Source organism: Muscardinus avellanarius (genome assembly GCF_963383645.1).
Source record: "Muscardinus avellanarius genome assembly, chromosome: X".
Lineage (NCBI taxonomy): Eukaryota > Metazoa > Chordata > Mammalia > Rodentia > Gliridae > Muscardinus > Muscardinus avellanarius.
Genome location: NC_137792.1, coordinates 4,109,950 through 4,132,785, shown reverse-complemented (window position 1 = coordinate 4,132,785; position 22,836 = coordinate 4,109,950). Strand labels below are relative to the sequence as shown.

Below are 22,836 nucleotides of genomic sequence, written 5' to 3'. Positions count from 1 at the left end.
TCTGAAAATTGCTAGATTGGGGTCTCTCCATCCTTGCCCTTTTAAATTTTTAAACAGAAATCATTCTCAAAATTAAAATTTTGTAGATGACAAATCTATCAGATGATAAAACTGAAAAATAAAATAAAATCTGGACCCTCAGAGACTCCAGCAATCCCATCCAGGCTGCCTCCTTTCCTTTTATCTCCGGGATCCAACATTGCATAGCGTTCCTAATAGTCTAGATAGTAATCACCCTTACTGGGAACAGCCCAAAGCTACACTATTTATGGAGTGTTCTGTTAGTTTACAAAGCTGCTGTAACAAATAACAACAAATCCGGGCAGTATAGAACAACACAATTTATTCTCTCCCAGCTCTGGATGCCAGAAGCCCACAGTCCAGGTGCAGGTCGGCTCTGTTGGAAGGCCAGAGGGAAAGATCCTTCTTTTCTCGTCCCACCATCTGTTGGAGTTCCTGGGCTTGCACCTGCAGGACTCCAGTTTACACTGTTGTCACATGGTGCTCTCCCTGTGCGTCTCTGTTTCTGTCCAAATTTCCTAATCCTTATGAGGACCTCATTAATTTCTCAGGGCCCACTTTACTTCCTACGACCTCACTTTGACTTTATTACATCCGCAAAGACACTATTCCAAATAAGGCCCCTCTCCTAGGGATAATGTCATTTGAGAGATGCAATTTAACTCTTCGGGTGAGGTGCATCTTAAATGCTTCTTAGTTGTTAGCCGCATGGCCATGGAATCAAGCAGAACAGCAGCAAAAACAGAACGTATAATGGTTCTACACTGGGTAGAGAAAAATGGATGTCAATTTCTTAGGGTAATCCTCAAAGTCCTTTTCCAAGCTGAGTGTGGCGGCATAGGCCTGTAATCCCAGTACTTGTGAGGTTGAGACAGGAGGGTTGCAGATTTGAGGCTAGCCTCAGCGACTTTGTGAGGCACTCAACAACTTACTGAAACCTTGTTTCACAAGGAAAAATAAAATAGGGCTGGGAGGTATAAGTGCAGAGGCAGAATGCCCCTGGGTTCAATCCCCAGTATAAATAAAGAAAAAATAAGTCCTTTTTCATCTTCTCTCAGCCTACCTTTCCTAGTACTCCATACCATTCACTGAGTTGAAACAGTTGCCTGATTACCCTGCTTTCAAGCATTCTACTCTAAACCCAGCAGATCTCTCTTCCAGATGGGGCTACTTCCACCGGTTTGTCTGAATCATCCTGTTTGTCCCCTAATAAGTCTAGGAGTATTTCAGTTGTGACTATCTCTCTGGTTTCCTGGGCCAGACTCATCTCTCCTTTCTCGGGATCATATAACATTTTATCAATAATCATGTGGGTTTTATCCCTATTTCACATATTGGTTTCATTTTTCCACTGAGCATGTAGAGTCTTTGAAACTAGGGATCAAATCTAATTCATCTTTAAACTTCAGACGCTTGCACAGTTTTCATAGAGTAGAAGATCAGGATTCTGTAAATATGTACAATATTAATGTTTTATGTTAACAGTTAAAGATACATTTAAAAGAAATCAGCTCAGTCTGGGCATGGTGGTGCACCCTGGCCCCATAATTGGAAGTCTGAGACAGGAGGATCGCAGGTTCAAAGCCAGCCTCAGCAGCTTAGGGAGATAGACCCTCAGCAACTTAGCAAAGACCCTGTTTCAAAACAAAAAATAAAAAATCAGGGCATAGTGGCATAGGCTTGTAATCCCATTACTTGGGAGGCTGAGACAGGAGGATTGAGGTTCACGGCCAGCCTCAGCTACTTAGTGAGGCCCTCCACAACTTAGCGAGACACGGTTTCAAAATAAAAAATAAGGCTGGGAGTGTAGCTCTGAGGTGGAATGCCCCGAGTTCAATACTCAACTCAGCACCAAAAAAAAAAAAAAAAAAAAAAAAAAAAGAGTTGGGCATGTAGTTTGGAGGTAGAATGTGCCTGAGTTCAATCCCGAGTACCAGAAAAATAAAATAAAATAAAATAAAAATGCTCAGAGAATTTGTTTTCGACAGATAAATATAATAACTCTCTACATGTCCAATTTGAACACTAATAACACAATTAAGGAACAGTATGGCTGCCAACCAGGCACTGAACTAGTAGGATATTACTTTTGCAAATTTTAAGATGTATGTGTTTTTGCAGACTAAAATCCCTGAAATTGGCTACAGTTTAAAATTAATGAGAACATAGTTTAAATGGTGAGCATTTGTTTTATTTCCTAAGGAAGCACCAAACATGTACAACACATTCACCAGTATCCTAGATTTGGCAAATATAGTATATGGAAAGGAAATTAAAGAAGAAAGAAAGAGGTTGAGTCCAATTTGCCTGAAACTTTATGGAGGAGTCAGGACTTGAGTAGATTTCACAACTACTATTTAAAAAACTACTCCAGGGATTGGGATGTCAGCTTCTTTCTGGAACACAGTGGTGTTTAGCAGTTCCTTACCACAATAGAAAGGAGCATACGCTGCTTTGCTTTGGGATGCTTTCATCTTAAGAGCATCTCTCCTGCATCTCTACTATGCTTTGAGGGGAGACTTCCAGTACTCTGTGTTGGTGAAGTTTCTGCTTTTACTTACAAGTGCTGCCTTTGTGATTGTAAATTTAAAACTGATCACTGAGAAACATGTGGGTTGGCAACTTTTTTGAACTCCCTATTTGCTTGGTTTTTCTATGATATTATCCAGAGGATGGTAAGAAAGGTCTTCTCCTCTACCTGGGCCAGCTCTCCTGCTGTTCATTATTATTATTTGAGTGTCAATGAGTGAGCTATGATAGGCAGAGAAGGGAAAGACAGAGAAAGGAAGAATAAGCGCCAAACAGAGGTAAGAGTGCAGATTACAACTGTCCCAAGACCTCACTGGTTCATGCTTTAGATCTTTTTTAAGAACTATGTGAACCTAAGCTGGGCACGATGGTACCCTACTGTAATCCTGGTATCTGGGAGGCTGAAACCGAAGTTATCATCGATTTAAGACCAACCTTAGCAATTCAGCAAAAGCATATTCCAAATTAAAAAAAAAAATAGCTGAAGGTATAACTTGGAGGTAAAATGCCCCCTGGGTATAATACCTGGCAACGTGTGTGTGTGTGTGTGTGTGTGTGTGTGTGTGTGTGTGTATGTGTGTGTGTATCCAGTCTTTTTGGTTGTATCAATTAAGTAAGATTGGGAGTATGAACCCAGCAGCAACAGCAATCGCAAGCTGCAGGACCCAGCCCTTTCTCTCCTTCTGCTCAGACTGTATTCGCTTGTGGCAATGACCTCTCCAGGGAGTGTGTTGTCGAGCCTTGCTGACTGAACAACATTGGAAATAATAACGAACAAGCATACTGTTTTCATTATTGTAGGTACAGTGACTACGTAGTCTAGGAATAAATGGATGGACAAAATAGTATGGTTCATGTACCATATTTGACTTTTATGATGTGATGGCATTTGCTATTTGGGATAGGAAGAAAGAATTATTTCTCTTTGGTTAAAAAACTTTTCCCTGTGCTTTCTGGTCAGTCGTATGAGTGCTTTCTGGAATGGGTGATTATTTCCTTCCATTCCAGCTAGTCACTTCTTAAAGCATTAGTGTCTGCTTTGCATTATAGTGTGCAGTGATGTCAGAGCAATGCTTGTTTCTAATGCGATATTAGGATGACTTGATTTGACAAAATGCTATTCATCTCAACACGATGTAAAGTTACATTCTATCGTGTTCAGTAATTTCAGGTGAGAGAGAAATTTAGGAAATTGACAAGCAGATTCTTTTATTTTAAGAGATCAGATGTTATTTTAGTTGAGATACAGGCTTTTAAAATGGAGCTATTACTGAATCAATTGCAACACACAAATAGACACAAGCATGCCACGCTAAGTCATTGTAGACAGGAGGAAAGAATGACTGTTCCTTCCTCTGTTGCTTTGTCTAAATCCTTTGGAAAGGAAAGATGTTTGTGGGTGAGTACACTTGGAATTTGAGAAATTTATTCTACATAAAACTTAAAATTACTTGTGAGCAAAAAATTAGAGCACTTACTTCCATATAAATGATTATTCATGTTCTTGAAGAATAATTTTAAAGGCTGAACGAGTTCTCATATAATAGCCAAATGAGTCCATGTCAGAGATTTATTTAACTTACTAATGAAGGAACCAGCGCGATGAAATAGGCAGTTCAAAAGGGATATCAGAAGCTGACACATTATAAACATGGATGGAGGGGAGCCCAAACCTAGGGGAGAAAGAATGCCAGAAACACACAGCCAAATTAGACACAAAACCAGTTAGTGGCCCACAGGGCAAGATGGCCGCAGCAATTGGGCGAAATAAGTTGCACGTCCTGGTTTCTCTCTAAGATAACACCGAACATGGCAGAGTCTGCGTCCTAATCAACAGCAAATAGAAAGGCCCCCGTGTTCCTCAGATGACCCTGCCTAAGACGGACTTGAAGGAATGCACTCTGGTATGCCATGGAAAGGCTCGTGGTCTTGGCCTAATTTGCAAGTTTGAATCATTTTGCTTAGGATGTCTTTCTGTTCTGGGGGCTGTTGATGATTTTTGGATTGCCTTTGCTAAACACCTATTTTGGGAGAATGAGTCCATTTTTGCTTAGAGTCAGTTACTTTAAATTTTTGCAGGGTCATGCTACACGATCATGGTGGTACATGTCTGTAATCCCAGTACTTGGGAGGCTGAGACAAGAAGATCACAGTTTAAGGCTAGTCTCAGCAATGTAGTGAGACCCTGTTTGAAAAAAACGCAAAATAGGGGTGGGCTGTGGGTTGGAGGTAGAAAGCCCCTAGGTTCAATCCCCAGTACCCAAAAGAAAAGGTCATGCTAGTGGGTCCATCCCCTCAGTGTGAATGGAGCAATGTCTGCCACACTTTGCCAGCTGTCGAAGGACATTGCTATCTTCCCTATGACTAAAGTGTACCTGTGACACAATAAAAAACTACAGAACTCTAACTGACCTAAGAGAAGTGTGGATTACATGCATCAGAGTTTCAGTGAAGCAAGAAATCACTTCCAGCTGGGGATGGGAATGATAGCATGTGAATCTTAGCTTCCAAGGAAGGAAGCATTTTTATTTACAAAAGGGATACACCCAAATGGTACACTTCAGGCAGAGCAACCAAAGGCATGGGATGGGAACTGAGGAGTGGAGGTGCCCAGAGGAAGTAGTTCTTCCTAGAGAAATGAAGGTATATGAAAAGGAAGGATAGACAGGAAACAGCTTTCAGGAGATGGGAACTGAGAAGTCTTTGAGAACACATTTGAGTTTGAACTTTTCAGGGAGGGGTCAAGGAAGACATAGGCCTGTGTACATTTTACACAAAGAATTGGAATTTCTAACTCTTTTCAGGAAATTATATTTTGGGTTTTGGGGAAAATATTAGGGATGTCTTGGTGCAAATAATCACTCGTCCAGGGGAAAGCTTCACAGCACTAGGAAACTCCAGAATGCTAGTGGAATTTATTAGGCACCAGCATGCTATTCTTTTCTATCAGTGCAGTGGAAAAGAATTTCCTGATTCACATCCTAGGTTCCTAGACTGTACTTATTCCTTTTCCTCTTCCTGAAGGCGTCCTTGTATTTGGGTCCTAGCGTTCCTCAGGAAAATAATTCCCATTCCAGCTGGAGCTGAAGAAACTCACAGCACAGAGGCGACTCCTAATTGTTATAAATGAATCAATGAATCCCTTCCCACGATTTAGACGGAAAGGCCACATCCTATGCGGCTACCCCTCCTTCCTGGGGGTTCACCTCTACTTTTCTTTAAAATGGAAGCATTTAAAGGCCTCTTCCTCCCTCATTGTCTCCCAGCTCGGCTTATAAATGAGAGTAAGCAAATTAAACAATTTTTTTTGATACTGAGTATTGAATTCAGGGCATTCTACCTCCAAGCTATACCCCTAGCCCTTTCTATTTTTTTTTTTTTTTGGTGGTACTGGGGTTCCTGGAAGCCCTTCTACCTATGGGCTACACTCCCAGACCTATTTTTATATTTTTTTTTATTTGGAAACAGGGTCTCCTAAGCCAGCGCACGCGGCTGGCTTCGAACCTGCGCGATCCTCCTGTCTCTGCCTCCCAAGCGCGGGGATTACAAGCGTGCGCCACCATGCCCGGCTAGCCCTTTCTATTTTTTATTTTGAAACTGGATCTTGCTAGGTTGCTAAGAGTCTCACCAAGTTGCCAAGGCTGGCCTTGAACCCGCGATCCTCCTGTCTTAGCCTCCAAAGTACTGGGATCACAGGCATTCGCCACTGTGCTAGACTGAAATGGCTTCTTTGATTATGTAAGTGCCAAGTGTTAAGAACTAGAGAACAGAGGGTATGAAAGCCAAGACAGTTTGGATGGAGAAGCAGAGCATTGAAAGAGCAACTGAGGGGAGACCTCCCCTCCTCAAGAAGTGTTCATGTAATTTGATGGCTCAAATTCTAGAGAGGAATGGGTTTCTAGCTGCTCATTTTGTTTGCTTCAGGAGAGGAATATATTAGAACGTTCTCTCAGGATGAATTTGGAATCACAGTGATATGAGGTGTAGGGCAACCTTATAAGAAATGATCAAAACTTGGCTCAGTTGCAGAACTTAAGCTCTTCCAGGTGAAATATGAACTATATCTCTTCATTTTCACCCTCTTGTGATTTTGTTTGAAAAACCATGAGACCTAGCTTATTAGCTAGGCAAATAAAATCACTGGTGTGGATCAGATTCTCTTACAGCCAATACAATGGCTTGACACACGGTGGATGTTCCTTTTGGGATTTAGAGTTGACCATGACTCTAAAGCCCCGGTGAGACCGTAGTAGAGAACTGGGAAAGAGTGACCAATTGCCACCACTATTTAGAGAAGACAATATCTCAGCAGTCTGTACTGCTCTGTCATTGTTTTTATCCTTTTAAAAAAATTTTAGTCTACCTTTACGAGCGCATTATATTATACATCATAGCGAGGTTCAAAGTAAAAGAAACATACATGCACATAGCACTTGGTGTGTTTTCCTGCACCCCACCCTGCTTGCTCCTCCTCCACATACATGACAGTGAGATCGTAGTGATATTTTCATATGTGGACATAGCATTAATTGAACCTTATTTCTTCACCAAGTCTTGTTTTTTTCCCCTCTCCATCTTCTTCCCCAAACCCTTTTTTGCTGTTCTTCTGGTCTTTCTCTTTATGTATATGAAGCCCCTTTGTTTCCTCCTTTCTTTCTAGTTTCCACATATAAGAGAAACATATGACTCTTGACTCTCTACTACTGGCTGATCTCACTTAGCATAAGATTCTCTAGTTACATCGATTTTTCTGCAAATGACATCATTTTGTTCTTTATGGCTGAGTAAAAGCCCATTGTGTATCTATGCCACATTTTCTTTATCTGCTTATCTGTTGACAGGCACCCATGTTATTATGCATGAATATCCATGTTTAGGGCAGCATATTTACAACTTCTATTTTTAATTGCCAAATGTTGTAGGATAAACTAAAGAGCTTTGTTCTAACTTTGAAATTCCACAGCAAAATAATTGAGTCATGCATATAAAATCTCCATTAACAAGAGTTCAGTTGTAGTGCTGGTTATTTTTGTTTGAAAAAGAAATATGAAATTTTAAATTCAGTTATTTAAAAGGCCTGAGGCTACCACCAAATGTAAAAGGCTCTTTCTCAGTGAGGAGCAACACATACAGGTTTTTATAACCAAGTGAGGTAACTTCTCAGCTTAGGAATTTATGATAGAGCTTTTACTATACTTTAAAAACTATTTTCACTAGATATAACATCAGGTTCATATATATGAGGTGATGAAAACTATCACAGTGACCTAATTCCCAACTAGGTGAGATTTGCATTGGGCTGTGGTAAGTTCACTGAGGGAAGCTTTCTGCCAATTTCTATCAGGTTGGGACGATGGTGCCTGGTTCATCCTTGCTAGTGTCAGAAGGAAAAGAGTACTGTATGAAGTTGTTTGAGTTCTGCAATAAAGTAGAGATCACAGAGTAGGGAACTTGAAAGTGGTAGAAAGTGCAGATGTACAGTTAAAACAAGTATAAGCACTTAACAACCTCTTCCAGTCACCTCCTGACTTCATTCTCCTAGTAGCCTTTTGATACAAATGTCAGTTGAAGGGCCCTAGATGATGCGGCTTGGAGTCAGGTAAAACCAAAATCAGCCACTAAAGAAATGAGCTGAATCTAGCCAACTGGTAAGAAACAGAAGTACAGCCGTGGAGACTTCAGGTCCTGTTCTCAAATCTTTGACCATTTACCACAGACCTGGTAATCCCAACTTCTTTGAGATGATAAATTCACTTTTATTAATAAAATAGGGTTCTTCTTTCTCCCCCAAGAAGTTTGAGACTTAAATATAAAGATGAAGAACTAAAGAATACCGCAGAACCAATATTTCTGGTTAAAATTTAGGACAGACATACACGTTTGTATGCTCATTTGCAGGATTGAAGAGAATATTCCACTTTACAAACATGTGACAGATTAGCTTTCAGATTCCAGTTCAAATCACCTAATTTATGTTAGATTTGTGATTTTTAAAGTGGAAATAAAAACAATATTGGAGTGTTCGAGAGAATTTGAGTTCTACTCTATGGCATTTTGTAATTTTAATTTATTAGATTTAGAAGTGCTACTCAAGATTAACTCATTAGGACTTTAATTTTATCCTAGTAGAAATATAAAGTGCTCATAAAGTAAATTGAACATGGAAAATTTAGAAATGCAGCTTAAAATGTTTCAGCCATTTGGCGGTAGATGGAAGTGAGGATTGACAAAAAAAAAAAAAAGACTCCAGGCTTCTTTTGGGGGTTATAGCAATGTTTTCTATCTTGATCAAACTCTTAGATGTTCGTTTTCCAAATTCACTGAACTGTCTCTTCAGACTGATGCCTTTCCGTGCCTGTAAATTTGACCTCAATTTTAAAATGTGTGCAGGAACTTAATTAGGTGATTGATACATGGTACTGATTGTTTAATGAAGTTGAGTCTATTCAATTTGAGTTAATCAAACATCAGTTCAAGGATTCCCCTGTGAGTGATTATTCTTGGCTTCAAAATGTATTGGATTTAGGAATAGATAATGAGAGTCACGATTTGAATTTAAAAGCTTAAAGAAAACTACATAGTGAATGGTTCATGTAGATGCAGTTTGTGGGCAAAAATTCTTAGGGTCTGTAAGTTCTTGTCTATCCCCTCTCCTAGTTGATTGGACTCCTCGGGAAGCAGGACAGTGTTCCTAAGATGTCCTGCATGTAGCAGACAGACTGGCTATTGTGAGTGAATAGAACATTCTTGGAATCCCCAGGGTTACCTGCATCATAACACTAGCTCATTTGCATCTATCAGCATGCCATAAATTCTCAACCTAAAGGGCAGAAAGGATCCATGTAAGAAGTATAAAAAGCATATACAGGGCAATATTTTGGGGACAGTAGACACAAGACCCTAGAGGCAGTTGCAGGATGTGGGATGAACACAGGGGCTTTTGCCTAGCTGACGGCTCCACCACTGGCCAAGGGCTAAAAGGATGGGGTTGGCAAACGAGAGTATAGAATGGGACAACTGTCTCCTTGGGACATTTCTGAGCCCTGAAGGGGCGTCACAGTGAGTCTTCTCATAAACACATTCTTTGCCTTCTGATTCTCTAGGATAATTTTTCTACCTTTTCTGGTTTGTAAAAGAAAATAAAATCCAACATTGGAATCAAGTTGGTGAAAACCTCCCCACACCGCAATGGTACTAGGGATTGAATCTGGGGGCATTCTACCTCTGAGCTATATATACCCACAAGCCTTTTTAATTTTGAAACAGGGTCTTACTAAGTTACCAGGTGCTGGTCTTGAATGTGTGATCCTCCTGTCTTAACCTCCCAAGTCCTGGGATTACAGGAGTGCCTGGTTTGGAAAACACTTTTGGAAAACAATTCAAGGGGGCTGAGGTGGCTCACACCTGTAATCCCAATACATAGTAGGCTGATTCAGTTGCTGAGACTGGCCTCAAATCTGTGATCCTTCCGTCTCAGTTTCCCAGGGACTGAGATGACAGGTGTGTCCAACCACACCCAGCGTAGATTCACATCTTTTGATGCACAAATCCTTGTGGCTAATGAGAGTGCTCTGAATAAGGCCAACCTAAGGATGTAGAGAAAAGACTCCCAAACTTCTTTCCTCAACCTGTACTTCTACTTCTGTGCCATCAGTCTCTACTTTGGTCCCTATGATAAAGACAAGAGGAGAATGGATATAATTAGGCATGATGCAAGCGGCAAGTGACTACTGTATCTCATCTTTGGGTCAACCTGAAAATGGGACACTGGTCCTTCAGCAACTTAGCAAGGACCTCTACAACTTAGTGAGACCATGTTTCAAAATAACAAGAACAACAAAAAATATGGCTGGCAGTGTAGCTCAGAGGTAGAATGCTCCCGGGTTATATTCCCAGTACAACAACAAAAAAGAAAAAAAAATTAATACATGTGAAATGACTTAGTCAACCAAGGTCTGAACATGACTTAATTAGGTCATGTTTTCAACACCAGACTCTCTTTATCCCTAAATATACATGGCTACATACTATCACATATGTACCCCACAATTTCAAATCAACAACTAAAAGACATACCAAGTCCATAATGTTTGCTCCGTATATTGTCACTGGAGTACTGGTAATATCCTCCTCATTGGTGAGAGTATTGGCTTGGTGGTTTTTAGAGCAAAACTTTCCTTCTCCTCTTCCTCCTCCTCCTTGTCCTGTTCCTCCTCTTCTTCCTTTAAAACCCTACCTCTGAGCTACACCCCAGCCCTTTAATATTTCTTTTCATTTTGAAATAGGGTCTTGTGTGATGTTTGCATATATACACCATCTTGTACCCCATTAAGATGTACAATGCACCAATAAAAATTTTTTAAAATATAGAAATAGGGTCTTGATAAGTTTCCCAGGATTGCCTTGAGCTTGCAATCCTCCTGTCTTATCTTCTAGAACACTGAGATTACAGGCATGGGCTACCACGCCAAGCTAAAACTCCTTCTTTTACCATGCAATCTGGAACTAATGATGCCAAAGGGCTGCCATCATCCCAAGGGAAAATGCTTTCTTTCCAGCTCTTCTGTATGTCTGGAATAACCATGGACTGATCTGACTGGCAGTACGGGTGCCCAGGTAGACAGTGCCTTCAGATGTCCCCAGGAAGAGGACACAAACAAATGCACTTTTGGCTACAGAAACAAAGATCGCTTTAATTTTGGCAGAATATAATATTTTTTCCTTCTGCTTTTCATGAAATGCCCTTAAAGAATTTCTCTTGTTTGTGGTTTCAAAAAAATTAGAACTATGCCAGCAAGGCCCGCCTTTAAGGGTTGTATTAAACAATAAGACGGCTTTGTTCTTGGCAATGAAATTAAAGCAAGCAGGGTTTCCAGTACCTGGCAGGATGCCCTCCCCAGCCCCCACCCGCATTCTGACCCTGACACACTTCAACAGAGCCTTCTGTTTCCCAGGTAGGAAAGCGAGAAGGCAACATCTGTCAGATTTATATCTAGAAATATGGTTGACCTTTCCGATAATGGACAGAGAGAGAAAGAGAGGATTTCTTTGAGTGGTTCTTAACTTAGGCTTTAAAAAAAATCAATTTTGCTGCACAGGCTTAAAGCTCTCAAACCATTGTTTTAGAAAGTCAATAATAATTTCACAATGAGTTGAAATGATGGGAGCGAGAGGTCTCTAGATAAGGAAATGTACGTTTCAGTCTGACTCCCTAGATTTCGTGTGTTTCAACCTGCTAGTGCCCAGATTTAGACCCATTATGTTCTCTTGCGAATGGTAGGTCAACTGTTGCCCTGACGTCAGGAATGGCCAAGGATAGTACAGAGAGCGCTGTCAAACTCAGTCTTTTAGCCTCACAGTGAGTCTTAAGGCATTGGAGCTACAGAACAAGCTCAATGACGGTGATGTAAGGAAAGAGACCGAATAAAGTTATCTTCATATATAAAGGACTCACTACCAACTTTATTAGCATGTATGGGGAGAAAGGAGGTGTGTGGGGAAGTGGGGAGCAGAGGGAGACACACCTAGAGATGTTGTGTGTATATATGAATGTACCACTCTGCCTCTCACTACAATGTATAATTACATTGTACCAATAAAACTCTAAAAAAGAAAGGAAGGAAGGAAAGGAGGAAGAGAGGAAGGAAGGACGGCCCATTATCACTTTTTCAACCAGTAAAATAGCTTCTGTACTGTTTACCCTTAAAAGGGGCCCGATTATTTTGCTAAATATGTTTGTTGAAAATGATTGAACAGAACTACTTTTTAGACTATTCCAGTCTTCTTTCTGCTCATCTTTCGTGTCTCTTGTTGTCAGTATAATGCCACTGGTCCTCTGTCCCTTGGCCTACGGGCTTTTCCTGCCCCTCCAAGAACCAATGAATTTCAGGGGGCAGTTGATTGCCTGCAACAACCTCCAACCAGCCCTCCTGGGACATGTCAGATAAGTGCCCCCCTTCATCCCCATTGGTTGAAGTGCTCGCTGCTCTTTCCCGGTGTTGTCCCTTGGGATTAATCTCCAGCTGCCCTAAGTAGTCTCAGGAAAACAGTTTGTTGGCTTCATGCCTTTCCCTGCATCACTTCCCACCTCTTACTGGTGTTTCTTGGCAACAGTCTACTTCCATACTTACCTTTTACACTTCTTTAGGGATAACGACACATGGGCCACCTCCAAGATGGCATGATGGTACAAGTCCCTGTCCTGATTGTGACTGTAGCTCATATGTTCGGTTTCTATAAACCCTACTTTCATTTATTGTATTCGAATAAACATGGGGCATTAAGCACTGGACAGCAAGTAAATCTTAACATACTTTTATTGGTGCATTGTAATTATATGTCACAGTGAGGTTCACACTGGTACAAGCATACATGCAGACAGCAGTTGGTGTATTTCCCTCTGCACACCACACTGACCCCCTGCTCCCCGTACATGTTACTGAGACTGGTAGTGATGCTTTTGTATGTGGAGTAGTATTATTTGAACTATTTCCTTCCTTAGCTCCCCCGTCCCATTTTGCTCTTCCGCTGGTCTCTCTCCTTATCTATCCGGAGTCCCTTTTGTTTCCTTTTCTCTCTCGAGCTTCCACATATCACAGAAAACATACTCTCCATTTTCCCAGCAGGGATATTTAATAATTAATCTATGAACCTGTGCTGGTGTTCTGGAGGGACAGCAACCAGAAAAGATAGTTCATAGACATCACTTGTGGGTACCTCAAAGGCATAAAACAGCCTAAAACTTTCCAGTTGTACATCCAAGTTCAAGCTTTACCAGTGATGTGAACAAGAATATTTCACTCATTGTAAAAAAAAATTCCAAAGAGTAGGGATCTGATTCTTATCCCCTAGAACTTTTTAGGGTAGCAAGATGGTGGTTATACTGAAGTAAGTCATGCCTGAATAGGAGTCAAACTTTGTATTTTTCCAGTCCATCACTATCCAGGAATCATGGCATGACAACTAAAAAGAATTCCACTGAATGAGAAATTTCATAGAAGGTCCAAACTGATTCACGGCAGGTCATGGATAGAAGTTTCCTTTTTCCCTTAGCAATAACTTCACCTCTGGAATGCATCACCTCTACCTCCCCTTACACTTGGCCAATAAAGCATCTTCTGTAGTTACTTTTTACTCTTAAAAAAGCACCTGATTTTTGCCAAATACACTTGTTGAAAATGACTTACACAACCTTACCACTTTTCAGAAACATTATGAAAATAACTGGATAGAGATAAGTACCCATGACAAGTTAATAGATATTTTTTTTTTCTTTCTGTGTTCCCAGCCCAAACGGAAGGGTGTGGAGCATTTGTTTTTTAAAGTGTGTAATTAATAAGAGAAAGGAAGGGAGGAGATTATTGTTTTTGAGTGAATTATGAGTGACACCTTCCATTCAGCTTCTTCATTTTGGAATTGCTTTGAGCAGTTATCATTAAACATGAAAAGTCTGTGGTGTTAGTGCCAGGAATGGGAGGGTGATATCAATTGAATGTACCCTCCTAGGAAAAATATCACAGGAGGTGAGACACTGGTTACAACTTTGACAGGAGTGGGCAGGGTGTGATGGGGAAAATGACCATAACTCATGTGCCGTCATTTTCAAATTAGAATCTTACCGATTCCGTAGTTGCAACTACCCAGGTCTTAAAGAAGACAACTAATACTTATCGAGCATCTATTATATGCTAGACTGTTTAGAGATATCTTCATTGAAAGTGTGCAAGCAAGGAAACATTCCTGAATAAATGCAATACATGTTTCACCCCTGCAGCCATTTGGCTCTGAACCCCATGAACCATTCTTTAGGATAGGTCCTGCCAAATTCTAATTCTCAGAAGCCGGGCATGGTGGCGCATGCTTGTAATCCCAGCATTCGAGAAACTGAGACAGGAGGATCACAGTTCGCAGACAGCCTCATCTATTTAGTGAGGCCCTCCAAAACTTTGTGAGAGACCCTGTTTCAAAATAAAGAATAAAAAATAGGTTTAGGGGAGTAGCTTGGAGGTAGAATGCTCCTGGCTTCCATCCCTAGTGCTGCCCCCCCCAAAAAAAATTTCTGACTCTCAGGCCAAATTTGACTTGTCACCTGTTTTGGTAAATAAAGTTTTATTAGCACACAGCTGTGCCCACCTGGTTACACATAGTCTGTGGCTCCTTTTGCTCCTCAGCAGTAGAGTTGAGTAGTTGCAAAACAATACAAAACAAAAATATTTACTGTCTAGCACTTTGCAAGAAAAGTTTCCCAGCATCTGCTCTATACCTTGGGACACTCTTCCCTGCTGTTTCTATATCCTTATCCAGTTGTACCAGGAAGCAATCTTTGTGGAATGCATTTGAGATTTAAAAGTAGGTTCAAGCTGGGCATGGTGACACATGCCTGTAATCTCAGTACTTGGGAAGCTGAGACAGGAAGATTTCAAGTGTGAGGCCAGCCTCAACAACTTAGTAAAGAGACCTTCAGCAACTTAGCAACACCCTGTTTGAAAACAAAAAAAGGCCGGGGTGTAGCTCAGCAGAGGTAGAATGCCTCTGGATTTAATCCCCAGTACCAAAAATGTAAAAACTAAAATTTAAAAATAATTAAAATTAACTTCAAAACTTTCAGAGTTAATCCTCATGTTATAGTTTCCAAAGCCATCAATTCAATGAAAGACATAGACAAATAAAAGTTTTGATTCGTGCTAGAAAGTCCTCAGGCAATGAGCACGGGCCAGCTGGTGCTGGAGCCTACACTTTTAATTCTCTATGGACATTCCAGATGACCAGCGCTTGCAAACACCAGTGAGAGTTAATGGGGATGTAGTAATGACTGAGCACAAGCACATTTCGGTGGTTTTCCATGTATTAACTCATTGGATCTCGTCGTAGCTCACCCCAAAGCTTCTCAACCTTGTTTCCAATGGCATTTGGGGCTGAGCAGTTTTCTGTTGTGGGGGATGACCCGTGCATTGTAGGCCATTTGGCAGGATCACATTTGATCTACTAGGGAAGAATTGGTATATTCCTGATGGGGAACTTGAAACATACAAGTACAAGCCCCAGCATATGCAACGAATGGATCATAAAAGCCTGGGGTTTCAGTCCCAGCAAGACTTTCTCCAGCTCCTCAGCTCTGAGCTTCTTTAGCCTTGGCTCCCTCTCAATTGTTTGACCTTGTTAGAAGATTTTGTTTTACCAAAAAATTGGCCAAAAACATCAACAACATCCTGGATGGGCGTGTTCTGCATGCAACTCTTGGAAGTAAAGTTTCAAAGTTTTAAGCATTTAGCAGTTGCCTTTTTGCTGGGCAGTTTTATTACCTTGTTACAGTTGCATTTCATTTAGAAGAACTTTATTGCCTTGCTCACCATAGTATATTGCTCTATTTTTTTATACTGAAGCTTGAACCCAGGGGTGTTCATACATCTGAGCTACACTGGCGGCTCTATTTTATTTTTTCGAACCAGAGTCTTGCTAAATTGCCAAGGGTCTCACTAAATTACTGAGGCTGGATTAGAACCTGGGATCCTCCTGTTTCAGTCTCCCAAGTATTAGAATGATAGGCATGCACCACATTTAGTATATGTTTTTGGTTTTTATTGTTGTTGTTGTTTTGTTTAGTTTGTGTGTGTGTGTGTGTGTGTGTGTGTGGTACTGGGGATAGAACCCAGGGGCATTGTACCTCCAAGCTATACCCCCTACCTACATTTTTAGTCTTTTTATTGTGGTACTGGGGATGGAACCCAGGGGCATTCTACCTCCAAGCTACACCCCCAGCCCTATTTTTTTTTAGTCCTTTTATTTTCGAAACAGGGTCTCACTGAGTTGCAAAGGTCTTCTCTAAGTAGCTGAGGCTGTCCGTGAACTGCGATCCTCTAGCCTCAGCCTCCCAAATCCTGGGATGATAAGCGTGTGCCCCACGCCCGGCTGTGTTCCTGTTTTGAATGTCATCTTACTACCTTATCCAACAGGCAAGCTTCATAATCTCAGAAACCTCAAGAAAACAGGCTTTGTTATGAGGTTCCAGGGTTTTTTGTTAATTTATTTCCTCGGGTCCTTATTACTTTCCAGCATCGTGCTCTATGCTAAAAGCCAAATTACATATATCTTCTATCAATAGTACTACTATTACCTTCCACCCAAAGCATTTCACCAAGGGATTCCATGTTTTCTTTTTCTGAAAAGCCATTCTTTTTAAAATTTGTATTGGTGCACTGTAGTTTTATATCTTAATGGGGTACAAGATGGTGGCATCATACCTATACCCATTCCCCAATCAGCCCTTCCCCAGTTCCCGCCCATTCCCTCTCCCTCCATCCTCATGTTTGGCTTAGGGATTGACTTTTATATGTTTGTTAAGGTACATCATGAACATTAGAGAAGGTCCCTCTTCCCCTTCCCATCCCTATAGATGGAAAGTCTTTCTTAGATCATAAAAAGCTTCAATTGAAGCTGGGTATAGTGGTACCTACCTATAATTGCAATACTTGGGAGGGCAAGACAGGAGAATCTCAGATTTGAAGCAAGCAGTGCATAGTAACTTAGCAAAATCCTATTTCAAAATACAATGAAATAAATAAAATAAAATTAGGCTAAGGATGTATCTCAGAGGTGAAATACCCTTGGATTCAATTCCTAGCATGAAAAACAAATCAATATGTAAAGGACTGGGGGTATGGCTCAGAGGTAGAATACCCCTGGGTTCAATCCCCAGTACTACACAGATAATAAACATTTTAGACAAAAATGTTAAATATCAGTTGAGTGCTGGGGAGTTAGCTCAGTGGTAGAGCACTTGCCTAGCATATCCGAAACCTTGAGTTTGATCCCTAGCACTGCAAAAGAAAAAAATTAAATATTAAATTAATGTATTAAACATTAAAACCTTTGACCAGTACTCTGGTTTCTTCTCCAAAGACAGAGACCCTGGGAACTGAGCCATTCTTCCTTTTCCCATCTACTTGAGCTTGGTCCACAAGTATTTGACTTTGGTGTGAGAGTTTCAGGGTGAAGATTATACATAAACATATTAGATGAATTACAGTAATAGTGTCTGCTCTTACTCAATTCTCCTTGGCTCGCTTTTATACACAAACCGAAGTATTAGAATCCCTTTCATTGTTCTTTCTGGCAGCTCTGTCTAACTTCTGCCCCAGGATCTGGAATGTTCATCATAGCTGCCTTTGGCAATAAAACCCGAAGCACCCTCAGATCCTATTTCTTTTTGCACCTGGTCCCCAGTGCGGGCAGGGCGCAGAGCCCACGGGCACAGGTTTTTTCCCCCCGTAACCTGGTCTTACTGGCCAAGTATCAGCTGACCTGAAGCTAAGTTGTTTCTGTTGCCCCAGAATTGGCCAGCTTGGAATGACTCCTTTAGTGTTTCTCTTTCCGAATGACCTTTCATTTTGAGGTCATACCATGATTTGTACTACCACTGACCCCATTCAATTTGGATATGAACTCACAATTACATATTCTGAGAAAGAGAGACAGGTGCTCTTGAGTCCAAACAAAAATAGCATCAGAAGAGGATCATATACGAATTAAGTCCCAACCTTTTGCAAGGCTGGCTTAATTAATTAATTAATTTTTTGGTGGTGCTGGGGATGGAACCCTTCTACCTCCGGGCTACACTCCCAGACCTATTTTATATTTTTATTTGGAAACAGGGTCTCCTAAGCCAGCAAGGCTGGCTTGGAACCTGCGCGATCCTCCTGTCTCCGCCTCCCAAGCGCGGGGATGACAAGCGTGCCCACCGCGCCCGGCTAGGCTGCCTTCATTTAAATCACTATGGAAAGACACCACTTTTATTTTACTGTGAGGACCAGTTCTAGAGAAACTCGTAAAGTCAATGTTTGCCTTTACAACCCTCAGTCTCTTCAGTGCTGGTTTCAAGGAGAGCAAAGTTCAGAGACTTGAAGGAAACAGGTCATAGCTTAATGGTACAACTTAAATTTTTGTTGTTGGTGGTGGCAGTGGTACTAGGGATTGAACTCAGGGGCACTGTACCTCTGAGATACACCTCTAGCTCTATTTTTTAAATTTTTTTATTGTGAAACAAAGTCTTGATAAGTTGCTGACAGCCTCACTAAGTGTCTGATTTGCTGAGGCTGGCCTCGAATGTACGGTCTCCTGTCCCAGCCTCCCAGGTACTAGAATTGCTGGTGTGTCGCACAACACCTGGCTAATGATACATTTTTTTCAGAGCACATGAGTCATGGGCTAGTGTGATATAGGGCACCTGGGTTGTACAGCTCTGGGGGGTCACCACTTTTGTGGAATTCCAAATGAATTGTGCAATGCGGCTGGCACCCTCTTTCCTCGACACGCTGAAGTCAAATTTCCTGTGTCTAACATATCGGGCTTATCTTGTCCCAAGCTCACTTCAGCATTTTCAGCTGTGTACAAACAGGAAGTGATCTATCAAATCAGCGTATCTTTTTCACAGGAAGAATTAGAAGCTTCTATTCTGAAAGTCTGCACATGGCTAACTCATTTCAACAAGTCACTGCAAAGAGAGAAACTGAGGATTAAAAATGCACGTTTGGTCCAGTTTTACTTGTGAGAACTGGACAGATCTTTCCCCCTCCCATGATGTCCCTAATAGTTCCATAAAATATTCATAATGATCTTAAACCCATATGGGCCTGAAATCTAATGATGTTGATACTGCGCATCAAATATCTTCCTTTTCACAGCTGAGTACAAGTCAAAAGACCAAGTTTTTAGAAATATGACTTAGGTCCAGGCGTGGTGGCACACACTTGTAATCCCAGTGCTTGGGAGGCTGAGACAGGAGGATCGCACAGGTTCGAGCCAGCCTCAGGTACTTAGCGAGGCTCTCAGCAACTTAGTGAGACCCTGTTTCCAAATAAAATATAAAATAGGTCTGGGAGTGTAGCCCAGAAGTAGAAAAGCCCCTGGGATCCACCCCCAGTACCACACACACACACACACACACACAAAAAAAAAAAAACGAAAAAGAAAAAAGAAATATGACTTAGGAACCACTTACAGCCCGTGGAAGAACATTAGACATATCGTCCCACTCTTAGTGTGTGTATGTAGAATTAGATCCTGTTAATATTTATCCATATTTGACAAGAAAAAAACAATTTGTTCTCTTTACCTGACCTCTTCCATGAGATCTTGTAATGATGTTGCACCATTAAACATAGCAGGGGGAAATTTTCCCTGGCCTTGCTAACAAAGTGCTCTAGAGAAAATAGCTAACACATTTGTGTTATCATTAGCTAATGCGAGGTATGATTATGCATAACTGCACTTCTAGAAAGGAAGGTACACAGTGCACTCAGTGACAGTTTACCTGGGACTGTGACCGATTACTGGTGCCTGATACGGGTGTAAACGTAGCCAGAACGACTTTTGGTGCCGACTTAGCTGTCAGGGGTAGGCCGGCCACATGTGACCATTGGCCCTCTGTATTCACTTCACTGTTCAACTTTCTAATTTCAATTACACTGAAAGGATCAGAAGGTCATAGTCTGCAAAGCAGCGAAATTACCTTCAGAAGAGGAGAAAGTGGGTCAGCATCCCCCTGCAGGCGATGCTCTTCTTCCGTGTCTTATTTGTCATTTCCCAGCCTGTTCTGCTTTCCCAAAATGCATAGGACAATTATGGCTACACCAGAGAGTAGGTAAGTACAGTCAATGCTGTTTTTAGTGGTAGTTATGTTTCATAAAGTCTTTGGGAGCACCAAATTACCAAATACTGAACCGTTGTTTCTAGGGGAATTATGTATATGCACACATTTGTACATGTGCAGACGGACACATACTGCTTCAAGATTACAATCCCAGACCCTAAAAGCCACTCAATTCCCATCTATACCATTCCTGGCTATCTTTCCCAGAGGAATGAAATCAGAATATTATAGCAATACATGTATGCATATCCATGTTTATAGCAGCACAATTCAATTTCATCTCCCTCTGTCCCCTCTTTCCTTTCTTCCTTCCTTTTGTACTGGAGGTTGAATGCAGGAGCATTGTATCTCTGAGCAATACTGCTAACCCCCTTTTTAAATTTTATTCTGAAATAATGTCTCACTAAGTTTCTGGGAATCCTGCTAAGTTGCTGAGGCTGGCTTTGAATTTGCAATCCTCCTGTCTCAGCCTCCCAAGTAATGGGATTTTAGGTACGTGCCACCATTCTTTATTTTCCAAAACAGCAAAGGAGGATGAGCTGTAAGCAGCTAGCCTGAGACTAGCCTACTGTAGGTGCCACCTTGCCAGGTTTACCCTTTCAATACCTCTCACGAAGTGAAACTTTTTATTTGTTCACTTGTTTAGCATGTTTCCTATACTTCTTTTTTTTTTTGCAGGTCTGGGGATGGAACCCAGGGGCATTTGACCTCCGAGCTCCACCCCTGCCCTATTTTTAATTCTTTATTTTGAAACCGGGTCTCACTGAGTTGCAGAGGGCCTCACTAAGTAGCTGAGGCTGGCCGCGAACCGAGATCCTCCAGTCTCAGCCTCCCAGATGCTGGGATGACAAGCGAGCGCCACCACACCTGGTCCTACACTTCTGTGTAAATGCCGTGTTAATGTTCGTAACCCACATAACTGTGCAGTACTTGGAATTGTTGGAGGCACCCTAGAAAATACAGCAGATACTTTCCGAGTGAATAAATGAACTGTTAAATGCAACTCTTTTCAAGTTTCAAAACGTTTCAGTTTTTAAAAAAAGCAGCCAATGGGAAGGAGTTAGAAGAGATGTGTACATGGGAAAATGTATCACTGTACCAGGCCCGCGATGTCATCCCAGAGCTTGAGAGGATGACACAGAAGAATCACAGATTCAAAACCAGCTTCGGCAACTTGGCAAGATTCTCAATAACTTAAAGAGAACTTCATCAACCTAGTGAGACCTTGTTTCAAAATAAAGCATAAAATAGGGCTGGAGTTGTAGCTCAGAGGTAGAATACTCCTAGGTGCAATCCCCAGCACGAAAAAAACTGATGTCACTCTGAATCTCATGACAATATATAGGGTATATAGTTTTACTGCAGCAATTTAACAAAAGTACTCAGAACTTGAGCTGGCATGACATTGGCTGTGGCACTTGCAGCCTCCCATAACTAGCTAGGATCTATAAAAAGAGATGCTAATAAATTCTCAATTAAGAAAGAACTGAAATTTATCTACCCATACAGCAATTAATTTTTTTCTGCAGTAATGGAGCTGGAACCCAGGGGCATTCTACCTCCAAGCTATACCCCCAGCATACACACACACACACACACACACACACACACACACACACACACACACATATATATATATATATATATTTTTTTTTTAAAACAGGGTCTCATTGAGTTGCAAAGGGCCTCACTAAGTAGCTGAGGCTGGCCTCAAACCGCGATCCTACAGTCTCAGTCTCCCAAGTGCTGGGGTTATAAGCGGGCACCACCAAGCCCAACTGAGCAATTAATTTCGAGGAAGAAGGGAGTCCTAAGGAATAGAAGGAAACAATTAGGAAAAGAAAGGAAGCTGTGAGTCTCAATGTAGAAAAGGTGCGTGCCACACGTATATGTGAGTTCAAAAGAGACAATTGAACTTAACTTGAGGGGCTCATATGATCCCTGCTCATCACTGTCCTTGAGAAAACATAGCAGTGAGGAGGCAGGCATGGGAGGAGGACCCAGTTTTAAGTGATATTTTGTCTTGAGAAGTCAGAGGTTCTGAAGGACCAGTGTCCCATTTTCAGATTGACCCAAAGATGAGATACAGTAGTCACTTGCCGCTTGCATCATGCCTAATTATATCCATTCTCCTCTTGTCTTTATCATAGGGACCAAAGTAGAGACTGATGGCACAGAAGTAGAAGTACAGGTTGAGGAAAGAAGTTTGGGAGTCTTTTCTCTACATCCTTAGGTTGGCCTTATTCAGAGCACTCTCATTAGCCACAAGGATTTGTGCATCAAAAGATGTGAATCTACGCTGGGTGTGGTTGAACACACCTGTCATCTCAGTCCCTGGGAAACTGAGACGGAAGGATCACAGATTTGAGGCCAGTCTCAGTAACTTAGTGAGCCCCTCAGCAACTTAGTATGACCTTATTTAAAAATTAAAAAAAAGTCTGGGGATGTAGCTCAGAGATAAAATTGCCCTAAGTTCAATCTTCAGATCCAGAAAAAGAAAGAAAAAAAAAGATGTGAGTCCAAAATGAAAGCTAAAATCATAATGACGAGCTAATACATTTTAAGCCAAATCTGAGTCCTAGTAACACCTGAACATACTGCAACACATAAATCCTGCCATATTTGAATTAATGGGTCAT

At 41.3% G+C, this 22,836-nt stretch overlaps 1 protein-coding gene across 4 annotated transcripts in view; it reads left to right on the top strand.

Annotated features, from left to right (window-relative positions):
• The window catches only part of MID1 (midline 1), a gene marked incomplete at both ends in the record, with an annotated part of 123,072 nt that overhangs the window by 48,721 nt on the left and 51,515 nt on the right, over nucleotides 1-22,836 (top strand). The window lies entirely within an intron of this gene.